This window comes from Oncorhynchus nerka, linkage group LG4 (assembly GCF_034236695.1).
Source record: "Oncorhynchus nerka isolate Pitt River linkage group LG4, Oner_Uvic_2.0, whole genome shotgun sequence".
In the NCBI taxonomy this organism is placed as follows: domain Eukaryota; kingdom Metazoa; phylum Chordata; class Actinopteri; order Salmoniformes; family Salmonidae; genus Oncorhynchus; species Oncorhynchus nerka.
In genome coordinates, this window is record NC_088399.1 from 33,640,734 (window position 1) to 33,666,634 (window position 25,901).

The window sequence follows — 25,901 nt, forward strand, 5'->3', positions numbered from 1 at the left end:
CTGCTCGGTGCTGGCTGTCTGTCAGAGTGGGGCTTCTCTCTCTCTCTCTCACCCCACACCAGCCAGGCTGCTGAGAGACTCATATCCCTGGGACGTAGGAGGGATGAGGGAGGAAGGGAGGGATGGGAGAGGAAGCGAGAGTGCAGCCGGTGCCCTTGAGGTGACCCCTTCCATGACACCATGAGCCCCACACAGCAGACATGTTGGAGGATCAAGTGTTTCAAAGTGAAACAGACAGAGAGATAAAAATATGACTGCATGGCTAAGGCCTTGCTTGGATGGATTAGGCCAAGGAGCGTTTTCGTTGTAGGAAGGAGTCGTCAGGTGTCTGGAGCCCAGGTGTCAAGTTGCCCTGTCGTTAGGGTGTCACATGGAGGGGGAAATACAGGAAAACAGCCAAAGAATGTGGCTAGTATTGTCAGCAAGTCTTAAAGATTGAAGATGCCTCTGTCTTCTATGATGACTTCATCTTGAACCATTTTCTTCTGTCATTGTGTCACTATAATTTCTCTGCCATGTTACTATGGTTTTCCACAAAGGTTAGCAACTATGTCTCTAAGGGTGTGCGGTTCAATTGTGAGTGTCTTACCAAGGTGAAGTGCTTGCATTTACCTTGGTTGTCCTCCCAAGCCTTGGCCCTCTCAAGAGGCTCGACCAAAATATATTTATTTTCTCCCTTTAAATTGTTGTGTCAGAAATGTACAATACAGCTGAGTGGTTTATCTTGAGAGTGCTGCCTTTTCCTAATAGCCTTGAGGTAAATTAATGGTAAAGGACTGAAGGACAAAGAATTGGTTTCATAAGAGCCTGTATGGAATAAAAAAAAACTAATGTGTGGAGAGGAGAGAACAGTTCAATGACAAGCTGAGGGGGGAGGGGGAGCATACAGACAGAATATATTCATGAATTTAATGTGTGTGTGTGTGTGTGTGTGTGTGTGTGTGTGTGTGTGTGTGTGTGTGTGTGTGTGTGTGTGTGTGTGTGTGTGTGTGTGTGTGTGTGTGTGTGTGGCAGTTGTGCATCAACGATAGTTATGAATTTATATGATAGTTATGTATAAATGGTAGTTATACATATCCAGTGGGGAGAACAAGTATTTGATACACTGCCGATTCTGAAGGTTTTCCTACTCACAAAGCATGTAGAGGTCTGTAATTTTTATCATAGGTACACTTCAACTGTGAGAGACGGAATCTAAAACAAAAATCCAGAAAATCACATTGTATGATTTTTAAGTAATTAATTTACATTTTATTGCATGACATACGTATTTGATACATCAGAAAAGCAGAACTTAATATTTGGTACAGAAACCTTTGTTTGCAATTACAGAGGTGATACGTTTCCTGTAGTTCTTGACCAGGTTTGCACACACTGCAGCAGGGATTTTGGCCCACTCCTCCATACAGACCTTCTCCAGATCCTTCAGGTTTCGGGGCTGTCGCTGGGCAATACGGACTTTCAACTCCCTCCAAAGATTTTCTATTGGGTTCAGGTCTGGAGACTGGCTAGGCCACTCCAGGACCTTGAGATGCTTCTTACGGAGCCACTCCTTAGTTGCCCTGGCTGTGTGTTTCGGGTCGTTGTCATGCTGGAAGACCCAGCCACGACCCATCTTCAAAGCTCTTACTGAGGGAAGGAGGTTGTTGGCCAAGATCTTGTGATACATGGCCCCATCCATCCTCCCCTCAATACGGTGCAGTCGTCCTGTACCCTTTGCAGAAAAGCATTCCCAAAGAATTATGTTTCCACCTCCATGCTTCACGGTTGGGATGGTGTTCTTGGGGTTGTACTCATCCTTCTTCTTCCTCCAAACACGGCGAGTGGAGTTTAGACCTAAACGCTCTATTTTTGTCTCATCAGACCACATGACCTTCTCCCATTCCTCCTCTGGATCATCCAGATGGTCATTGGCAAACGTCAGACGGGCCTGGACATGCGCTGGCTTGAGCAGGGGCACCTTGCGTGCGCTGCAGGATTTTAATCCATGACGGCGTAGTGTGTTACTAATGGTTTTCTTTGAGACTGTGGTCCCAGCTCTCTTCAGGTCATTGACCAGGTCCTGCCGTGTAGTTCTGGGCTGATCCCTCACCTTCCTCATGATCATTGATGCCCCACGAGGTGAGACCTTGCATGGAGCCCCAGACCGAGGGTGATTGACCATCATCTTGAACTTCTTCCATTTTCTAATAATTGCGCCAGCAGTTGTTGCCTTCTCACCAAACTGCTTGCCTATTGTCCTGTAGTCCATCCCAGCCCTGTGCAGGTCCACAATTTTATTCCTGATGTCCTTACACAGCTCTCTGGTCTTGGCCATTGTGGAGAGGTTGGAGTCTGTTTGATTGAGTGTGTGGACAGGTGTCTTTTATACAGGTAACGAGTTCAAACAGGTGCAGTTAATAAGGGTAATGAGTGGAGAACAGGAGGGCTTCTTAAAAAAAAACTAACAGGTCTGTGAGAGATGGAATTCTTACTGGTTGGTAGGTGATCAAATACTTATGTCATGCAATAAAGTGCAAATTAATTACTTAAAAATCATACAATGTGGTTTTCTGGATTTTTGTTTTAGATTCCGTCTCTCACAGTTGAAGTGTACCCATGATATAAATGACAGACCTCTACATGCTTTGTAAGTAGGAAAACCTGCAAAACCGGCAGTGTATCAAATACTTGTACTCCCCACTGTACAGTACCAGTCAAAAGTTTGGACACACTATCACATTCTTTATTTTTACTATTTTCTACATTGTAAAATAATAGTGAAGACATCAAAACTATGAAATAACACATATGGAATCATGTTGTAATCAAAAAAGTGATAAACTAATCAAAATATATTTTAGATTCTTCAAAGTAGCCACGCTTTGCCTTGATGACAGCTTTGCACACTCTTGGCATTCTCTCAACCAGCTTCATGAGAAATGCTTTTCCAACAGTCTTGAAGGACTTCCCACATATGCTTTTATTTTTATTTTACCCTTATTTTACCAGGTAAATTGACTGAGAACACATCCTCATTTACTGCAATGACCTGGGGAATAGTTACAGGGGAGAGGAGGGGGATAAATGAGCCAATTGTAAACTTTTTTTTACCTTCATTTAACTAGGCAAGTCAGTTAAGAACAAATTCTTATTTTCAATGACGGCCTATGAACAGTGGGTTAACTGCCTGTTCCGGGGCAGAACGACAGATTTGTACCTTGTCAGCTCGAGGATATGAACTTGCAACCTTTCGGTTACTAGTCCAACGCTCTAAACACTAGGTTACCCTGCCGCCCCAAATGATGAGCAGGTGTTCCTAATGTTTTGTATACTCAGTGTAAATGTACTTTATGTCTATATCTGGATGAATCCATATTTAAATGTAGTACAAAGTAGTGACACGGTGTAGCTTTTTTTTCTTGTTCTGAGCCTATTGAGCATTTGGTGAAAGGTTGCGCTTGCAAAAAGTAAAAACCTACAAAAAAATCAGACCAATATATGTATGGCCACTTTCAACTGTCTCACAGTTAACATAATTCTAGTTCATCTGCCGTTTCATGTTGGTCCCACTCAAGGCGTCTGATAGCTTTAATCTTGCTCCAAGCTTGTCCTGCTTTCTGATTCATTGTGGATAACACCAAGCGAATCAGGGAGGCTCTCCCGACAATAAAGCACTAAGGAGGTGAACCAGAACTGTCACAGGAGAATTTAGATGTGTACTTGATTGCTTTTAAAGTGAGTGCCACGGATATCTTGTGATCATGTTAAGTCTCTCTTGAAGGGCGAAAAGAGCCAAAGAAAAGCTCTCTAAAAGGGGCCGGAAATGTTCATCGCTGAGGAACAAGTTGCCAGTTGGAATAGTATTAAGCAGAGCCTAGAGGAGCCTGGCCCCCCGCGCATCATGTGTGTGTGCTAATGTCACATTGATTATGCTGGTCGTAAACTGCCTTTGTTTGTTCCTCCGTCCCCCTGTCCTTCACACGTCTGCTGGGACGAGCCACAGTCACACTAAAAGCCCTCTTTTCCGTGTTTGCCGCAGTTCTACGTTGCTGGGGAGGAGAAGGGCATTCCCATCGGAGGTCTCCCACTCACATTTGCCTCTGCAATCTCATGTATTAATTGCTTTTTAATGTTTCCTTCTCTCCTGGATGCTGTTGAGTAAAAACAAATCAACAAGAATAGGGGCATAAGCATTTCTCTGTTTGGGCCACGGCCCTGACTAAGAGGGTAGCCACTGAATAAACCATAAATGTAAGCTGGTGAATGAGGGAATCAGGATGGTAAAATACAACGTAGAAACGGGAGCCATTTGGCCTGCCGTATGCAGAGTCCCAAGTGTAACAGTCCCATCTGTGTACGTGCCACATGAAGGGAATCTGGTGTGATGAGGATGGAGGATCCTATGAACAAATGTGACATTTGTGACATGTCATTTCCCCTTTGGGCCACAATATTTCCCCCCATATGCACCAACTTTGGGCAAAATCCTACTTTTCAACATTCATTTTTAATATATGAACATGCAGAGAAACCTTGTGTACTGAGTTAATTGCACATTGGTAGTACCATCTGTATGACTGCAACTGAGTGCAATAGTACCTTCATTATAAACCAGAAGTATAATCATAAACATCACATGACTCAACCATCCACAATTAGTCACTATGGCCAGAACATTGGCTAATTTAATCGTAGTCCTTACATACAAACGTCACATAATTACACCACAACCTCCAAGACATCTCTTATCAGAACTGGTGGTGGTTGATTCAACCTAGGCTCTGATTGTGTAATCCATGTTCTGCAGGCCTATGTTCATCATCTATTCCAATCACACACACTGGACAGGACAGGACAGTGGTGGGTGTGCGCGGGGCAGAAATATTTGGTCTGGTCGTGAGCGCATGGGGCGTGAGGGGGACACAGAGTATTTGGGATAGAGTTACAGGGCTAGCATCTGCCATCTGGCCATCAGGCAGTCTTATCCATCATTGGCCAGCTCCACGACAAGCGTTTGTTTGGAGTCTCTGGGCCAGACAGGAATAAAATTAGCTTGATGATTAAGTTCCTCCTCAGCTCCGGCGGGAATAAGACCCACCATTTATTTTCATTACTTCCGCTAGTTGTATGGAGTCTCTCCATTAATTTCCCTGAACCGTCCGGATGCCTGCCTGCGAAACCTGTATCCCTCTCCTGAGCATGGATGGGTTGTTGCATAGGGGTTGTGATGTGTTGTCATTTTGAGTACTGTGCACGTTTAATCAAAGATATTCCCTCGTAAACACACGACTTTGATTTCTGGGCTCTTTGCATACATAATTGCACTCTGTATATAAGGTGACTTAATTGTTTGGAATCATTCCACATAACCTTATGACATTCAATATTGGCTTGGCCTTTTATAGCTATTCCTCAGAAAACCTTGCAAATGGGCAAAGGTTATAAATATGGATTCTATCAGTAGATGAGATTTTATTTGTATCATTAGTATGACCTATACCTGGTTCTCTGTAACAAATGCGTTGCCACATGCAGGACTTGATATTTGAGTAACAGGAGCAAAAGTACTAACCTAACGTGTCATTAGAGAGTAGACCCATGATACAGTTCCTCAATTTACAACTGAGATTAAGTTATCAACAGTGATACCAACAAACTAGACAAAGGCTCCCCTAGCCAAATCCACCCACTGTTTTCCAAGTAGTTAGCAACAGGTGCACAGAATCAATCAATAAGTCTGATCAAGGTCACAGAAACACCACCAATTGACAACTATATCCTATTCAGCTAATTAGTTCTACTGTCATCAGTAAATATTATCTCTCTCGGTACTGAATAAGGGGACTTGATCATGACCTTGCGATATTCATGCAATTGAAAGAGTGTCTGTCCATCATGTGCTGTAATCATGCCAGCCAAAGTGACTGTGTTGACCACTTATACAGCATGGCTGGGCTGGGCCTCAGGAGTGTAGAAGGACTTAATGGTGGAATAGAATGGAAGCCATAGCCAATCTTTGTCTTTAACACACACATGCACGTTTCGCATGCACAGATGCATACACAATGAGAGAGATAGACCCTCTTCATTTCCTACACACACACACACACACACACACACTCACCCACTCTCAGAAATTTGTTACAACTTTTACCCTGGGTGCCTGTTAGAGGGAAATGAAGACATCTTGTACTTCTTTAAAGCCTGTAGCCGTAACACCCTTGCCCCCAGTGTAAACCTGTGTGCTGAGCCCCAGTGAAGAGAGCGCTGTAGCTCTATGTAATGTAGCGCTAACCCAGAGCTTTTGGAAAATGTACTACACAAGAGCTCAAGGCTTGTCCAGCCTCCCCTCAACTGGGAGAGGAGAGCAGAGCAGAGGAGAAATAGGGGGGCAGGGATAGAGCAGAGGAGAGTAGGGGGGCAGGGATAGAGCAGAGGAGAGTAGGGGGGCAGGGATAGAGCAGAGGGGAGTAGGGGGGCAGGGATAGAGCAGAGGGACAGGACAGGACAGGACAGGAGGTGTACAACACAATGGCCTTGAACTGGAGCTGTGAGAAGAAAGATCCATTCCCAGACTTGGCACTTTAACCCCACCATTTTTATTTTTTCCACTATTTTTTTTGCCTTGTCCAGCTCCCTCTCTCTTTCTTGTTCTCTCTCTCCTTCATTCTAATTATATTATGTAAACAATTAATTTTGTTATGATGAGATCACTACAATGGATGTCAGTTCTGTGTTAACACTTCCATCCTCAGATAGTGACAACAAACCATGAAGAGAGAGAGAGCGATAGAGGCAGAGAGAAGAAAAGAGAGAGCAGAGAGAGCAGAGAGAGAGCAGAGAGAGAAGAGAGAGAGCGAGAGAGAGCATGGAGCAGGGTAGAATTACATTACTTCCCAGAACCATTGTTTGCCGAGGAGAGGAACCGATTTTCTCTAATGTGTTTCTGTGTTGTGTCCTTGTCCTCCCCCATTTTGCGCGTATGCCTAGAGAGAGGGGTCCTGGAAGATGGGTCAGAGGGGAGAAAAGGAGGTGTGTCTGTGTCTATGTCTATGTGTGTGTGTTTTTGTGTGTGTGTGTGTGTGTGTGTGTGTGTGTGTGTGTGTGTGTGTGTGTGTGTGTGTGTGTGTGTGTGTGTGTGTGTGTGTGTGTGTGTGTGTGTGTGTGTGTGTGTGTGTGTGTGTGTGTGTGTGTGATACTCATAACGAGGATGTCAAATAAAGGGAAGAGAAGCTCCATTTCCCCGGCTGAAGGCACCCTGGGATGTGTAACCAGGAGGAAATCTTAGAAGGAAGGGGAGAGAGTAGGTTACCACCGGTACCAGATTAACAGCTGCCCAGAGTAACAGCCCGGCCATGCTTATTTCTACAGCCAGTTAAAACAACTTGCAGTCATGTTTCAACCGCAGGGCCCAGATTCCTCTGACCTTCTTAGCTCTCTTTCTCACTGCAATGTTATTCCTGCTCCAAATTATCTAAATTATTGCTAAATAAATACCTTTACACTTGATATGTAATCTGCTCTCCTGTTGGAGTACAATCATCCAGTCTCGTGCTTGTTCACCTTCCTCCGCCTCTCGCGTTTGACGATGTTATTATAAACCAGACCTCAGGTTTTTTCCCCACTTGTAATTATCAAGTTAAACTAATTTTGATAACCTTTTGCCATGCTGTCACACATTAGTTTTGGCAAGTTGGTTTGGACATCTATTTTGTGCAGGACACATGTAATGTTTCCAACAATTGTTTATAGACAGATCATTTCACTTAAAATTCACTGTATCACAATTCCAGTGGGTCAGAAGTTCACATACATGATGCTTCTGATAAGCTAATTGACATAATTTGAGTCAATTGGAGGTGTACCTGTGGATGTATTTCAAGGCCTACCTTCAAACTCAGTGCTGCTTTGCTTGACATCATGGGAAAATCAAAAGAAATCAGCCAAGACCTCAGAAAAACAATTGTAGACCTCCACAAGTCTGGTTCATCCTTGGGAGCAATTTCCAAATGCCTGAAGGTACTACGTTCATCTGTACAAACAATAGTAAGCAATTACAAACACCATGGGACCACGCAGCCATCATACCGCTCAGGAAGGAGACGCGTTCTGTCTCCTAGTGATGAACGTACTTTGGTGCGAAGAGTGCAAATCAATCTCAGAACAACAGCAAAGGACCTTGTGAAGATGCTGGAGGAAACAGGTACTAAATAATCTATATCCACAGTAAAACGAGTCCTATATCGACATAACCTGAAAGGCTGCTCAGCAAGGAAGAAGCCACTGCTCTAAAACCGCCATAAAAAGCCAGACATGTGCAACTGCACATATACTTTTTGGAGAAATGTCCTCTGGTCTGATGAAACAAAAATAGAACTGTTTGGCCATAATGACCATCGTTGTGTTTGGAGGAGAAATGCTTGCAAGCCGAAGAACACCATCCCAACCGTGAAGCACAGGGGTGGCAGCATCATGTTGTGGGGGTGCTTTGCTGCAGGAGGGACTGGTGCACTTCACAAAATAGATGGCATCATGAGGTAGGACAATTATGTGGATATATTGAAGCAACATCTCAAGACATCAGTCAGGAAGTTAAAGCTTGGTCGCAACTCTGTCTTCCAAATGGACAATGACCCCAAGCATACTTCCAAAGTTGTGGCAAAATGGCTTAAGGACAACAAAGTCAAGGTATTGGAGTGGCCATCACAAACCCCTGACCTCAATCCTATAGACAATTTGTGGGCAGAACTGAAAAAGCGTGTGCGAGCAAGGAGGCCTACAAATCTGACTGTTACACCAGTTCTGTGTAATAGGTGCGTGCTGGTGGCAAGGAAGTCAGGAGCAGGAGAGTGAACTTGGTATGAACGGAGCAGTTTAATAAAAATTCAAAAACTCCAGAAACCAAAAAATACAAAATAAAATAAGAGGGTGCAAAACCCGTCGCACACAAGAACATAACTTGCACCAATACATACAACAAACAACCACTGACAAGGACATGAGGGGAAACAGAGGGTTAAATACACAACATGTAATTGATGGGATTGGAACCAGGTGTGATGGAAGACAAGACAAACCTAATGGAAAATGAAAAATGGATCAGTGATGGCTAGAAGGTCGGTGACATCGACTGCCGAACACCGCTCGTGACAGTACCCCCCCCGCGCTAAATCCCATAGACAATTTGTGGGCAGAACTGAAAAAGCGTGTGCGTGCAAGGAGGCCTACAAACCTGACTCAGTTACACTAGCTCTGTCAGGAGGAATGGGTCAAAATCCACCCAACTTGTTGTGGGAAGCTTAGTTTATTTTATTTTATTTTATTTTATTTTTACAGGGACAGTGCACATTAATCAACGTTTCAGTAAAAGTGCCGGTTTTAGCCAGCCGGCTAATTTTCAACCGCAGTCCCTGGGCAGGTTATTAAAAACAATTACAATCTAGACAATAGCACCATAGAACAAGCAAGACATAGCAACATAGGACAAGCAAGACATAGCATACAGACAGAGCAACATAGAACAAAAAGCAGCAAGACAAAATTCATAAAAGCAACAAAGTGTTTCCACTCCTCACAAGCTACAGACAACAGACAACATGGAAAGCGGCAACACACAGCTAGGGACCATGTTCACAAATCTGATTGACCTTTAGCCAGGTCTTCAAGCATTTTGTGAAAGTGTGATATGTGGTGCAGTTATGTGTGTCTGATGGCAGTGTATTCCAGACATGGGAAGCTCTCACAGAGAATGCAGATTTACTAAAGGTGCTTTTCCTTAGGGGAACTATACAGTCACCTCTCATGGCAGACCTTGTGGATCTGCTGCCATATGTCTGGGTTTTCTGTTTAACAAAAATATTGAGTGGAGGGGGAGCCAGGCCATTAAGGATCTTGAATACAAGACATGCGTCGGTGTATTGCACAAGATTTTCCCAACTCAAGAGCTCATGCTTTCTAAGGATGTGACAATGATGATGGCTATTGGGCTTCCTATCAAGCACTTTGAGAGCCTGTTTGTAGACAGACTGAATAGGTTTTAATGTTGTACAGCAAGCTTGGGCCCAACTAGTCAAGCAGTATGTTAAGTGGGGAGTATCATAGATTTGAAGTACAGTTTTGCTACCTCTGTAGTCAAACAATTTCGTATAAATCGGAAATTAGCTAGATTGAATTTAGTTATTTGAATTACCTTTTTCACATGCTTTTTAAAAGAGAGGTTGGAATCAAGTATGATGCCAAGGTACTTAAAATCGGATACCACCTGGAGCTTCTCCCCTGACACATAGACATCTGGCTCAGTAGCATCTGTTGCCCTCTTTGTGAAGAACATGCAAACAGTTTTTTTCACATTGAGATGCAAACACGAGTCACTGAGCCACTTTGTAACCTGGACCATTACAGTAGTGAGTTCTTGTGCAGCTTGTTGTTTGCTCTTTGCATGCACATATATCACTGTATCATCTGCATACATTTTAACTTCAGACCCAGTACAGACAGAAGGCAGATCATTAATGTACAGGCTGATCAGGAGGGGCCCCAGTATTGACCCTTGGGGCACGCCCACATCATAGCTACGAGTGGGCGACAGCTCATTGCTCACTCTGACACACTGAGTTCTGCCTTCAAGGTATGATTTCATCCATCTCAAGGCATCAGGGGAAAAGTTGAACTTGGACAATTTTGTGATGAGAATCTCATGGTTAACAGTATCAAAAGCCTTCCTTAGCTTGTGGAAGGCTACCCGAAATGTTTGATCCAAGTTAAACTATTTAAAGGCAATGCTACCAAATACTAATTGAGTGTATGTAAACTTCTGACCCACTGGGAATGTGATGTAATAAATATTCTGACATTTCACAGTCTTAAAATAAAGTGGTGATCCTAACTGACTTAAGACAGGCAATTTTTACTAGGATTAAATGTCAGAAATTGTGAATAACTGAGTTTAAATGTATTTGGCTAAGGTATGTAAACTTCTGACATCAACTGTAAATATAAGAATGCTCTTTTGTCTTGAATTGACGTATAACTTGGCAGACCCACCCTAAAACCTTGCTTCTCCATAAACGCCTGGTTAAAGTGAAGAATACAACCTCTGTCACACCTGTCACAGAAAGCGCTGAAGCCAAGGAGACCCCTGAACTGAACTTTTCTCGCTGGAACCTTTCCCTTTTGTATCTCTGCCGTCTCCATCCCATGTTGTGCTGCTGATTGCGATGCTGGAACCTTTGTTACCAGAGAGGCTCTTTGAGTTTGTCTCCTCGAGATTCCTCCCTGCGCGGCCGGGAATGACTGTCTAGCCCACTGGCTTTTTCATGTCGATGATTGGAAACAGATGTGGATGGCTTACCCGGTGTCATCACTCACCCCTTAGCTCCACCTCTCCTCCATCCCTCAGTCCCCCATCCCCACCAGGCCCTCAGACTACCTGCCTCCCCCTCCTCAACCCGTCACCCATTTAGGGGGAGACGATGAACGTCAATTGGGACAAATCAGTATATCACCAGACCTTGTGTCTGCTACCCACTCAACCCATCCCCAACAACCTCCATAGTGGGACGTTCAGTTCTACACAACTGGGGATTACAGCTTAGTTCACCATACATTCACAACATATCTTCTTCTGTTCAATCTAGGAACAGTAACAGTGGTACTAGTAGCAGCGATGGCAGAAGACTAGACCAAACATGGAGCGCATCTTAAGCTGTTGTTTGTACTGAACTGCCATTGTTATAGATATACAGTAAAGGAGAGGAAAAAGGAACTGTCACTCATACCTTTCTCCACCCATTTTTCTCCATTTCCCATCCATCCATTCACCCATCCAGTGTTACTCCCAGCCCAATCTGCTCCACTCTGACCCCAGACCGATGCACCTCCCTGGGCATTTGAGCGAGCCAGCCCGGTCTGCACCACACTCTGACAAATGAGGTGGCTGCTGAGCCTCTGTCTACAGGGGGCTTATTGGAAGACAGGCCTACTACCTGGAGGGAGGGTTCAGGGGGGAGCAGCCATGCAGCATGTTAGTTAACCTGCCTTAGACTGCTGCTGCCCATACAGGCCTCCTCCTTCACTCCCACACAAATCATTCCACCACCCCAGAACATTCTCAGAGGGATGGAGGGGACTTGGGTTGGGAGCAGGGGGAGAGGGGGAGAGGGGGATGATGGGGGTAGAAAGACTCAGTGCCAGGCTGGTGGTCTCGTCGTGACTTTGCGGGGACAGACAGGGCAGCTGTCCAACCAGTGGCGAGAGGACCGTACGTCCACAGTTTATTGGTCCTGACAGCCTTCACACTGGGGCTGTTATACTAGCTGTGGGATTCATAGTTCGACACACATTTAGTGTAGTGGACAGCCACCACTGTGTCTGGACTGTTGTCAGGGCTTTTCTTGTCTTCTTCAGTCAAAGAGTAGAAAGCAGTCTGTGGTGGCATTACCAGCATATCAAGTCTGTTGGAGATTTGTTTGGTTTTATTGATAAGCTGTTGATCACCTGAAATGAATCCAATCAATCATTAGACAAGAAGGGAAATAACTATGTAGTTCCAACATAGTTCCCTTCAAACTCATCACTAAGCTGGGGACCCTGGGACTGAACACCTTCCTCTGCAACTGGATCCTGGACTTCCTGATGGGCCAGCCCCAGGTGGTGAAGGTAGGCAACAATCCCTCTGCCACGCTGACCCTCAACACAGGGGCCCCTTAGGAGTGTTTGGTTAGTCCCCTTCTGTTCTCCCCATACGGTGATGAGGTCAAGGACATGGCAGTGTCCAATCAAATCAAATCACATTTTATTGGTCACATACACATATTTAGCAGATGGTATTGCGAGTGTAGCTAAAAGCTTGAGTTACTAGCTCCAACAGTGCAGTAGCATCTAACAATTCACAACAATATACACACATCTAAAAGTAAACAAATGGAATAAAGTTGGAATAAATATTAGAAGGAGCAATGTCGGAGAGGCTTTGACAAAAATACAGTAGAATAAAATACACGATATACCTATGAAATGAGTAAAGCAATATGTAAACATTATTAAAGTGACTAGTGTTCCATTAATAAAGTGACCAGTGATTCCATGTCTATGTATAAAAGGCAGCAGCCTCTAAGGTGCAGGGTTGAGTAACTGGGTGGTAGCCAGCTAGTGAGGGCTATTTATCAGTCTGATGGCCTTCTGGAGAGTCCTGCGGTTGAGGGCAGTGCAGTTTCCATACCAGGTGGTGATACAGCCCGACAGGATGCTCTCAATTGTGCATCTGTACAAGTTTGTGATGGTCTTAAGTGCCAAGCCGAATTTCTTCAGCCTCCTGAGTTGCTGTTGTGCCTTTTTCACCACATTATCTGTGTGGGTGGACCATTTCAGATTGTCAGTGATGTGTACGCCAAGGAACATGAAGCTTTTCACTTTCTCCACTGCGGTCCCTTCAATGTGGATAGGGGTGTGCTCCCTCTGCTGCTTCCTGAAGTCCACGATCAGCTCCTTTGTTTTGTTGACATTGAGGGAGAGGTTATTTTCCTGCCACCACACCGCCAGGGCCCTCACCTCCTCCCTGTAGGCTGTCTCATCATTGTTGGTAATCAGGCCTACTACTGTTGTGTCTTCTGCAAACTTGATGATTGAGTTGGAAGCGTGCATGGCCACGCAGTCATGGGTGAACAGGGATTTTAGGATGGGGCTGAGCATGCACCCTTGTGGGGCCCCTGTGTTGAGGATCAGTGAATTGGAGGTGTTGTTTCCTACCTTCACTACTTGGGGGCGGCCCATCAGGAAGTTCAGGACCAGTTGCACAGGGTGGGGTTCAGACGCAGGGCCCAAAGCTTAATGATGAGCTTGGAATGTACTATGGTATTTAAGGCTGAGCTATTGTAAATTAACATAGGTATTCCTCTTGTCCAGATGGGATAGGGCAGTGAGCAGTGGAATGGCGATTGCATCATCTGTGGCTCTATTGGGGCGCTATGCAAATTGAAGTGGGTCTAGACCAGGGGTGGGCATTTCCAGTCCTCAGGGGCCTGATTGGTGTCACAGTTTTGCCCCAGACCCAGCTAACACACCCGACTTCAATAATCACCTAAACATGCTCTTCAGTTTAGAATGCAATTTTATTAATCAGTTGTTTGCTAGGGATAGAGAAAAACTGTGACACCAATCAGGCCACCGAGGACTGGAGTTGCCCACCCCTGGTCTTGGGTGTCAGGTAAGGTAGAGGTGATATGATCCTTAACTAGACTCTCAAAGCACTTCATGATGAAAGATGCTACGGGGCGATAGTCTTTGCATTCTTGGTGGGGCCTGATTGGTACAGGAACAATGGTGGACATCTAGAAGCAAGTGGGGATAGCAGACTGGGGATAGGGAGAGATTGAATATTTAAACACTCCAGCCAGCTGGTATGCGCATGCTCTGAGGACGCGGAGCCTGGGCCGGCAGCTTACTAACGTCGACCACGGAGAACTAGAGCCCACAGTCCTTGCTACAGTGTCGGTGGCACTGTGTTATCCTCAAAACGGGTGAAGAAGGTGTTTAGCTTCTCCGGGAGCAAGACATCAGTGTACGCGACATGGCTGGTTTTCCCTTTCTAAGGTTATTCTCAGAGGCTACCCGGAACGTATGCCAGTTCTCGCGATCAAAACAATCTTGAAGCATGAATTCAGATTGGTCAGACCAGCAGTGAATAGACCTTAGCATGGGTACTTCCTGTTTGAGTTTCTGCCTATAGGAAGAAAGGAGAAATATGGAGTCGTGATCTAATTTTCTGAAGAGAGGCACAGGGGAGGGCCTTGTAGGCATCCCGGAAGGGGGAGTAGCAGTGGTCGAGCGTTGTAGCAGCGCGAGTACATCACTGGGACCGAGCCCCCTGCAATCCAGGACCTCTATATCAGGCGGTGTCAGAGAAAGTGTCACGTTCTGACCATAGTTCTGTTATTTTCTTTGTTTTAGTATGGTCAGGGCATCAGTTGGGTGGGAAGTCTATGTTTGTTTTTCTATGTTGGTTTATGTCTATGTTGGTCTATGTTGAGTTCGGCCTAGTATGGTTCTCAATCAGAGGCAGCTGTCAATTGTTGTCCCTGATTGAGAATCATAATTAGGTAGCCTTTTTCCACCTGGGTTTCGTGGGTGTTTATTTCCTGTTTAGTGTTTGTCATTCACCTTATGGGACTGTTCGTTTGTTGCTTATTGTTTTTGTTCAGTGTTCGTTTTGCTTCATTAAATAATGGACACTTACCACGCTGCGTTTTGGTCCTCTGATCCTTCTCGCTACTCCTCCTCAGAAGAGGAGGACGAGATCCATGACAGAAACACCCACCGCAAAAGGACCAAGCAGCGATTGCAGGACTCATGGACTTGGGGGGAGATTCTGGACGGCAAGGGACCATGGGCACAGGCTGGAGAATATCGCCACCCCAAGGCTGAGCTGGAGGCAGCGAAAGCCGAGAGGCGGTGGTATGAGGAGGCAGCACGGCGGCGCGGCTGGAAGCCTAAGAGGCAGCCCCAAAAATGTATTGGGGGGGCACACGGGGAGTGTGGCGAAGGCAGGTAGGAGACCTGCGCCAACTTCCCGTGCTTACCGGAGAGAGAGAGGGACCGGGCAGGCACCGAGTTATGCCGTGAGGCGCACAGTGTCCCCGGTGCGTGTGCATAGCCAGGTGCGGTACATCCCAGCGCCTCGTATCGGCCGGGCTAGAGTGGGCATCGAGCCAGGTGCCATGAAGCCGGATCAGCGCATCTGGTCTCCAGTGCATCTCCTAGGGCCGGTGTACATGGCACCAGCCTTACGCATGGTGTCCCCAGTTCGCCAGCACAGCCCAGTGCGGGCTATTCCACCTCGCCGCACTGGCTTGGCTACGGGGAGCATTCAACCAGGTAAGGTTGGGTAGGCTCGGTGCTCAAGAGCTCCAGTGCGCCTTCACGGTCCGGTCTGTCCGGTGCCACCTCCACGTACCAGCCCTCCGGCGGCAGCCCCCCGCACCAGGCTGTCTCTCTGTCTTCTCCCTACAGGTGCTCCTGCCTGTCCAGCGCTGCCAGAGCCTTCCTCCTCTCCAGCACTACCAGAGTCTCCTGTCTGTCCTGAGCTGCCAGAGTCTCCTGTCTGTCCTGAGCTGCCAGAGTCTCCTGTCTGTCCTGAGCTGCCAGAGTCTCCTGTCTGTCCTGAGCTGCCAGAGTCTCCCGTCTGTCCTGAGCTGCCAGAGCCGCCAGTCTGTCCTGAGCTGCCAGAGCCGCCAGTCTGTCCTGAGCTGCCAGAGCCGCCAGTCTGTCCTGAGCTGCCAGAGCCGTCAGTCTGTCCTGAGCCATCAGTCAGCCAGGAGCTGCCAGAGCCGTCAGTCAGCATGGAGCTGCCAGAGCCATCAGTTAGCCAGGAGCTACCAGAGCCATCAGTCAGCCAGGAGCTGCGAGAGCCGTCAGTCAGCCAGGAGCTGCCAGAGCTGCCTGTCACGCCGGCGATGCCAGAATCGCCCTTCACTCCAGCGCTGCCAGAGCCTTCCTCCTGCCCAGTGCTGCCGGAATCTTCCGTCCGTTCGGGACCCATGGCGAGGGTCCCCAGTCCGAGGTCGGCGGCGAGGGTCGCCGCTCTTAAGAGGCCACGGAGGCGAATAGAGAGGCGGAGAAGGACTATGGTGGAGTGGGGTCCACGTCCCGCGCCAGAGCAGCCACCGCAGACAGACACCCACCAAGCCCCTCCCCTATAGGTTTAGGTTTTGCGGCCGGAGTCTGCACCTTTGGGGGGGGTACTGACCATAGTTCTGTTATTTTCTTTGTTTTAGTATGGTCAGGGCGTGAGTTGGGTGGGCAGTCTATGTTTGTTTTTGTATGTTGGTTTTTGAGTTCGGCCTAGTATGGCTCTCAATCAGAGGCAGCTGTCAATTGTTGTCCCTGATTGAGAATCATACTTAGGTAGCCTTTTTCCACCTGGGTTTCGTGGGTGTTTATGTCCTGTTTAGTGTTTGTCATTCACCTTACGGGACTGTTCGTTTGTTGCTTATTGTTTTTGTTCAGTGTTCATTTTGCTTCATTAAATTATTAAACGCTGCGTTTTGGTCATCCGATCCTTCTCGCTACTACTCCTCAGAAGAGGAGGACGAGATCCATGACAGAAAGGCACGGAAAATCAAGCCACAGACTGTTCACTCTGCTACCGTCCGACCAACAGACTCTGAGACAGCTTCTACCCCCAAGCCATCAGACTGCTAAATAGCCTTAATAGTTAATTAAATGGTTACACAAACTATCTGAGCTGACCCAATCTTGCACTGACTCTAAGCACACTCACAAGACTATACTGTATATGCACACTATATACACTCACTCACTCACTCACTCGCACTACACTGACACAGCTGACACTCACCCCAAATCCACACACATTCATATACACTACATATGCACACACACACATAGGACACGCATACCGACACAACACACACACACACACACACACACGGATACCGAAACAAAAAATAAATACGCACGCATACACACACACATACAAGCACACACATACACACTTTTACACTCATATGATGCTGCTACTCTGTTCTTCATTTTACTCTTATTATTATCTATTCTTATGCCTATCCACTTTACCCTGTCTTCCTGTACACATCTACCTCAATTACCTCATTGATCTGGTCCTGGTACTCCCTGTATATAACACCATTCTTGTAGATTTTATTCCTATTGTGTTACTATTTTTTTTTTTTTTTAACTCTGCATCATTTGGAAGGGATTGTAAGCAAGCATTTCATGTAAGTCTACACCTGTTGTATTCGGCACATGTGATTTGATTTGGTTGATTAAATAATGAATGAATGAACCACCCTAGAAATGTGTTTGCAGCCTCCCGGGTGGCGCAGTGGTCTAAGGCACTGCCACCAGAGACTCTGGGTTCGCGCCCAGGGAGGTTCGTGGGGAGACGCACAATTGGCCTAGTGTCCGGGTTAGGGAGGGTTTGGTTGGTAGGGATTTCCTTGTCTCATCGCGCACAAGCAACTCCTGTGGTGGGCTGGGCACAGTGCATGCTAACCAGGGCGCACGGTGTTTCCTCTGACACATTGGTGCGGCTGGCTTCCGGGTTGGATGAGCGCTGTGTTAAGAAGCAGTGCGGCTTGGTTGGGTTGTGTTTGGGAGGATGCATGGCTCTTCACCTTCTTCCAAGCCCATACAGGAGTTGTAGCGATGAGACAAGATAGTAACTACTAACAATTGGATACCATGAAAAGGGGGTAAAATTCAATAACAACAACAAAAAATGTGTTTGGTTAAGAGGAAACCCACCAGTGTGATATACAGTCACTGCAAAAGGGATGTGTAAAAAAAGAATACTTGAAAGTACTAGTTAAGTAGTTTTGGAGGGTATCTGTACTTTACTTTATTTACTATTTATACTTTTGACAATTTTTACTCTTACTTCACTACATTCCTAAAGAAATGTTTTATTCCGTTCATTTCCTGTTATCCACAGGAAAATGATCCAATTCACACACTTACCTGGTCATCCCTTCTGCCTCTAATATGGCGGACTCACTAAACACAAATGCTTTGTTTGTAAATTAGGTGTGTTGGGGTGTATCCCTGGCTATCTGTACATTTTTTTTAAAAACACTCAATTTGTGCTGACTGGTTTGCTTAACGTAAGGATTTTGAAATTATTTATATTTTAACATTTAGTTTTGATACTTTTGATTTCGTTTTGATAGAGTGTCTACCTCATGAAGCTGGTTGAGAGAATGCCAAGAGTGTGCAAAGCTGTCATTTTTTATTTATTTCACCTTTATTTAACCAGGTAAGCAAGTTGAGAACAAGTTCTCATTTACAATTGCGACCTGGCCAAGATAAAGCAAAGCAGTTCGACACATACAACGACACAGAGTTACACATGGAGTAAAACAAACATACAGTCAATAATACAGTAAAAAAAACAAGTCTATATACAATGTGAGCAAATTAGGTGAGAAGGGAGGTAAAGGCAAAAAAGGCCATGGTGGCAAAGTAAATACAATATAGCAAGTAAAACACTGGAATGGTAGTTTTGCAATGGAAGAATGTGCAAAGTAGAAATAAAAATAATGGGGTGCAAAGGAGCAAAATAAATAAATTAATTAAATACAGTTGGGAAAGAGGTAGTTGTTTGGGCTAAATTATAGGTGGGCTATGTACAGGTGCAGTAATCTGTAAGATGCTCTGACAGTTGGTGCTTAAAGCTAGTGAGGGAGATAAGTGTTTCCAATTTAAGAGATTTTTGTAGTTCGTTCCAGTCATTGGCAGCAGAGAACTGGAAGGAGAGGCGGCCAAAGAAATAATTGGTTTTGGGGGTGACTAGAGAGATATACCTGCTGGAGCGTGTGCTACAGGTGGGAGATGCTATGGTGACCAGCGAGCTGAGATAAGGGGGGACTTTACCTAGCAGGGTCTTGTAGATGACATGGAGCCAGTGGGTTTGGCGACGAGTATGAAGCGAGGGCCAGCCAACGAGAGCGTACAGGTCGCAATGGTGGGTAGTATATGGGGCTTTGGTGACAAAACGGATTGCACTGTGATAGACTGCATCCAATTTGTTGAGTAGTGTAACAATACAGAGGCGGATGCAAGATGCAAGCAACGATGGTTTAATGAATACAGGTTACAGCAGCAACAGGACAGACAGACTGTACTCAGACGGAATCCGACCCAGGGACTAGGGCGCATCCTCCTATGTGAGCGGTAGGAAGGAGCACAGCAGATAATCCACACAAGGGCGGCGAGAGATGAGCACGGACACACGACACAACCTCAGGGAAGTAACAACGATCTGACAACAAGAAACACTGGTTACAGAACATATAAAGGGAAGATAAGTGATTCCAGCTGGCGCAGACAATCAGGCCGAGATTGGGAACCACGCCCACACAAACACGAGAGAGAGAGAGAGAGAGAGAGAGAGAGAGAGAGAGAGAGAGAGAGAGAGAGAGAGAGAGAGAGAGAAAGGAAAAGGAGGCAGTGGATTCATGAACCGTGACAAGTAGGGTATTGGAGGCTATTTTGTAAATGACATCGCCAAAGTCGAGGATTGGTAGGATGGTCAATTTTACAAGGGTATGTTTGGCAGCATGAGTGAAGGATGCTTTGTTGCGAAATAGGAAGCCAATTCTAGATTTAACTTTGGATTGGAGATGTTTGATATGGGTCTGGAAGGAGAGTTTACAGTCTAACCAGACACCTAAGTATTTGTAGTTGTCCACGTATTCTAAGTCAGAGCCGTCCAGAGTAGTGATGTTGGACAGGCGGGTAGGTGCAGGTAGCGATCGGTTGAAGAGCATGCATTTAGTTTTACTTGTATTTAAGAGCAATTGGAGGCCACGGAAGGAGAGTTGTATGGCATTGAAGCTTGCCTGGAGGGTTGTTAACACAGTGTCCAAAGAAGGGCCGGAAGTATACAGAATGGTGTCGTCTGCGTAGAGGTGGATCAGAGACTCACCAGCAGCAAGAGCGACCTCATTGATGTATACAGAGAAGAGAGTCGGTCCAAGACTTGAACCCTGTGGCACCCCCATAGAGACTGCCAGAGGTCCGGACAGCAGACCCTCCGATTTGACACACTGAACTCTATCAGAGAAGTAGTTGGTGAACCAGGCGAGGCAATCATTTGAGAAACCAAGGCTGTCGAGTCTGCCGATGAGGATGTGGTGGTTGACAGAGTCGAAAGCCTTGGCCAGATCAATGAATACGGCTGCACAGTAATGTTTCTTATCGATGGCGGTTATAAGATATCGTTTAGGACCTTGAGCGTGGCTGAGGTGCACCCATGACCAGCTCTGAAACCAGATTGCATAGCAGAGAAGGTATGGTGAGATTCGAAATGGTCGGTAATCTGTTTGTTGACTTGGCTTTCGAAGACCTTAGAAAGGCATGGTAGGATAGATATAGGTCTGTAGCAGTTTGGGTCAAGAGTGTCCCCCCCTTTGAAGAGGGGGATGACCGCAGCTGCTTTCCAATCTTTGGGAATCTCAGATGACACGAAAGAGAGGTTGAACAGGCTAGTAATAGGGGTGGCAACAATTTCGGCAGATAATTTTAGAAAGAAAGGGTCCAGATTGTCTAGCCCGGCTGATTTGTAGGGGTCCAGATTTTTCAGCTCTTTCAGAACTTCAGCTGAATGGATTTGGGAGAAGGAGAAATGGGGAAGGCTTGGGCGAGTTGCTGTTGGGGGTGCAGTGCTGTTGACCGGGGTAGGAGTTGCCAGGTGGAAAGCATGGCCAGCCGTAGAAAAATGCTTATTGAAATTCTCAATTATGGTGGATTTATCAGTGGTGACAGTGTTTCCTATCTTCAGTGCAGTGGGCAGCTGGGAGGAGGTGTTCTTATTCTCCATGGACTTTACAGTGTCCCAGAACTTTTTAGAGTTAGTGTTGCAGGAAGCAAATTTCTGCTTGAAAAAGCTAGCCTTGGCTTTTCTAACTGCCTGTGTATAACGGTTTCTAGCTTCCCTGAACAGCTGCATATCACGGGGCTGTTCGATGCTAATGCAGAACGCCATAGGATGTTTTTGTGTTGGTTAAGGGCAGTCAGGTCTGGGGAGAACCAAGGGCTATATCTGTTCCTGGTTCTAATTTTCTTGAATGGGGCATGTTTATTTAAGATTGTTAGGAAGGCATTTAAAAAAATATCCAGGCATCCTCTACTGACGGGATGAGATCAATATCCTTCCAGGACACCCCGGCCAGGTCGATTAGAAAGGCCTGCTCGCTGAAGTGTTTCAGGGAGCGTTTTACAGTGATGAGTGGAGGTCGTTTGACCGCTGACCCATTACGGATGCAGGCAATGAGGCAGTGATCGCTGAGATCTTGGTTGAAGACAGCAGAGGTGTATTTAGAGGGAAGTTGGTTAGGATGATATCTATGAGGGTGCCCGTGTTTAAGGCTTTGGGGGTACCTGGTAGGTTCATTGATAATTTGTGTGAGATTGAGGGCATCAAGTTTAGATTGTAGGATGGCTGGGGTGTTAAGCATGTTCCAGTTTAGGTCGCCTAGCAGCACGAGCTCTGAAGATAGATGGGGGGCAATCAGTTCACATATGGTGTCCAGAGCACAGCTGGGGGCAGAGGGTGGTCTATAGCAGGCGGCAACGGTGAGAGACTTGTTTTTAGAGAGGTGGATTTTTAAAAGTAGAAATTGTTTGGGTACAGACCTGGATAGTAGGACAGAACTCTGCAGGCTATCTTTGCAGTAGATTGCAACACCGCCCCCTTTGGCAGTTCTATCTTGTCTGAAAATGTTGTAGTTTGGAATTAAAATTTCTGAATTTTTGGTGGTCTTCCTAAGCCAGGATTCAGACACAGCTAGAACATCCGGGTTGGCAGAGTGTGCTAAAGCAGTGAAAAGAACAAACTTAGGGAGGAGGCTTCTAATGTTAACATGCATGAAACCAAGGCTATTACGGTTACAAAAGTCATCAAAAGAGAGCGCCTGGGGAATAGGAGTGGAGCTAGGCACTGCAGGGCCTGGATTCACCTCTACATCGCCAGAGGAACATAGGAGGAGAAGAATAAGGGTACGGCTAAAAGCAATAAGAATTGGTCGTCTAGAACGTCTGGAACAGAGAGTAAAAGGAGGTTTCTGGGGGCGATAAAATAGCATCAAGGTATAATGTACAGACAAAGGTATGGTAGGATGTGAATACAGTGGAGGTAAACCTAGGTATTGAGTGATGAAGAGAGAGATATTGTCTCTAGAAACATCATTGAAACCAGGAGATGTCATTGCATGTGTGGGTGGTGGAACTAATAAGTTGGATAAGGTATAGTGAGCTTGACTAGAGGCTCTACAGTGAAATAAGCCAATAAACACTAACCAGAACAGCAATGGACAAGACATATTGACATTAAGGAGAGGCATCCTTAGTCGAGTGATCAAAAGGGTCCAGGGAGTGGAGAGGTTGGTTTGGGGGTCACGGCGATTTAGACAGCTAGCCAGGACATCGGTAGCAAGCTAGCATAGGATGGAGGTCTGTTGTTAGCCACCTCTTGCGTTCCGTCAGTAGATTAGTGGAGTTCCGTGTTGTAGAACAATAGATATAGTTATAGAGGCCCAAGAAGAAACATAATAATAATAAAAATATATAAATTGTCCGATTGTCTATTCTGAGAGCAGCCAGTAAGACAGCTAACGGTTAGCAGGCCGCAGATGGGCGTTCAGGTAACGTCGCGACGGAGGAGCCAGCCGGATCTCCTTCGGGTAGATAAAGTCGGCAGTCCAGTTGTGAAGGCCCGGTGGGGCTCCGCGTAGGCAGTAAAACGGGTCCGGATAGGTGACTGCAGCCCAGGAGTGATTGACGGAGCTCAGGAGTGATTGACGGAGCTGGCTAGCTCCGGAGTAATTGATGTTTGCTCCGGAATCGACGAAAGCAGATAGACACACGGATAGCAGCCAGCTAGCTGTGAGATGCGGGAGTGAATGTCCAGAGAGCAGTTGAAATCCAGGGACATGGAGAGAAAAATCGGTCCGGTATGTTCCGTTCCGAGCCGCGCTGCGCCGTACAAAACTGGCGATAGATTTTCGAGTTAAAGGATAGCTGATGACCACAAACCGTGGTTAGCTGAATACTAACGAGTTGCCAGTAAAGAAGCTAACTAGCTTCTGATTAGCTTCTGGCTAGCTCCTGGCTAGCTTCTGGCTAGCTTCTTGGAGTTTCTGGCTAGCTTCTGGCTAGCTTCTTGGAGGATTGCAGATTTGAGGTAAATAATACGTATTTATACATATCAATTGGTGAGGCAGGTTGCAGGAGAGTGTATTGAAGATGAGTTGATGGAAAATAAAAATAAAATGTATGTGAAAAAAGTTGTAAATATATATATATACACGACACGACAAGACGAGGACAAAAGACGTCTGAACTGCTATGCCATCTCGGGCAAGTATGTCATCAAAACAAAGGGTGGCTATTTGATGTCAAATGTCAAATATAAAATATATTTTGATTTGTTTAACACTTTTTTGGTTACTACATGATTCCATATGGTTTATTTCATAGTTTGATGTCTTCACTATTATTCTACAATGTAGAAAATAGTACAAATAAAGAAAACCCCTTGAATGAGTAGGTGTTCTAAAACGTTTGACCGGTAGTGTATATTTAAAATAAAATACTTTAAGACTTTTACTCAAGTAGTAGTTTACTGAGTGACTTTCACTTTTACATGAGTCAACTTCTATTAAGGTATCTAAACTTTTACTCAAGTATGACAATTGGGTACTTTTCCACCACTGGTGGTTTAGTGGTTTTACCTGGACAGCAGCATCAGAGAACAGGTGTTATCAGGGCACCAGTCAGGGCTCCGGCTCCCAGTGCTACCTGCCTGCCTGCCTGCGAGATTTAGAGGTCAAGCTTAGTTGGAAAACACACACACAAAGATGTAAGTGGAGAACACAGAGGAGTTGAAAAACTCGGGCCGCACTGAGAGATGGGAGATATGTGGACATTCTCTGTAGGTATGTGGACAGTCTCTTGGTATGAGAATGAACTGCAGAATGGGACGGCAGGTAGCCTAGCAGTTAAGAGCGTTGGGCCAGTAACCGAAACGTCGCTGGTTCGAAAGAATCCCCAAGCTGACTAGGTGTTTGAATCTGTCGCATTGGATAAGAGCGTCTGCTAAATGACTAAAATGTCAAATGTAAAAATGTATTAACCCTCTTGTTTAACACACTGACTGCAGCAAGGAACAAAAACAACTAGCCCACACAATGTTTAGTTACTGGTTTTACTTACCATCATCAGCGAAGCATGTTGGGAATCATATCAGAGTGTATCCATGGCTTATGCTACACCTTGAAAGCATTTCTGATGGAGAGAAACATAGACTCAGTCACTCCATCACCCGCCCACACATATCCACAAATACACACAGGCAAGACACACACATGCACGCACTCTGTGCAACACCTGCTTAAGACCTAAAGAGTGGATTGGATAAAATGGATACTCTGCAGGTGTGAGATAGGGCCTGGTCATCGTTTATCTGGGTCTATTTTGGTTTCAAAGAGTCCTCTGTCCCCTCTTATCTCTCCACCTGACAGTGCTGCTCTCCTCGCGGCATGCACGGGTCTAAAGTGCTTTCTGAGAACCGCCCAAGAGCCTGCTCTTCAGCTCCTATCTCTGTGCTCTTGACCCACAAGCAGCAGCAGCAGCAACAGCAGCCGTAGTGGGCTCAAATGGATACTCACTGCTCCGTGGGCTCACCGTCATCAACCTATTACAGCTTTCCATCCTGGCACTAGCACAACTGAAAACATGTTGTTGATGATTCTGGGACGCTACAGGTAACAAGGGGAAACAAAAAGAGGGCGAGGCTCTGTTCGTGCAATGCAATTATTCAAAGAAATACCTTTTCAGTTTTTTCTGCAACAAGCAGTGCTTTAGCTGCCTAAATGCCACTCTTTTAAGTGGCTATAAAACTTCAACACACAAGAATGCTTGAATTCAAATTCAAATCCACTCCAAAAAATAATATATACATTTATACAATAAAGGAAGCATGTTCACTGCTTTTGTGCCAGCATCCTAAACAGGACTCCATACTCTGAGGAGTTTGTCAAATGGTTCTATGATGTGCCCTAACAGCACTCAGTGTTGTACTGACGGGGAGCTAAAAGCTCATATTTATCTTTAATTCCTCTTCAATGCGTGGCCCCTGCACCTTTATCCAGGATTTATATTTGACATCTGCTCCCCCCTGCAATTAACCTTGATGAAATTGGGAACACTATCTTTTGAGTGTTTTTCTCCCTCCCCTTCCTTTACCCCTCCATGTTACTTTTCAGCAATTGAAATCAGGGTAATGACTCTGAAAGGAAAAAGAATGTTCTTTCAATAGATAATTAGGGAGATTGGTTTACCAGGCCCACTCAAGGCCCATTCACATGCAGGGTTGAGCCAGGGCCGTT

The 25,901-nt window shown here is 45.7% G+C and overlaps 1 long non-coding RNA gene across 1 annotated transcript in view; it reads right to left on the reverse strand.

Annotated features, from left to right (window-relative positions):
* Positions 1-24,799, reverse strand: part of LOC115128895 (uncharacterized) — a 74,183-nt gene extending 49,384 nt beyond the window's left edge. The window contains exon 1 of the long non-coding RNA XR_003863564.1: positions 24,727-24,799. This is a non-coding gene — a long non-coding RNA (uncharacterized LOC115128895). The remainder of the gene's footprint in view (positions 1-24,726) is intronic.
* Positions 24,800-25,901: the final 1,102 nt, after the last annotated feature.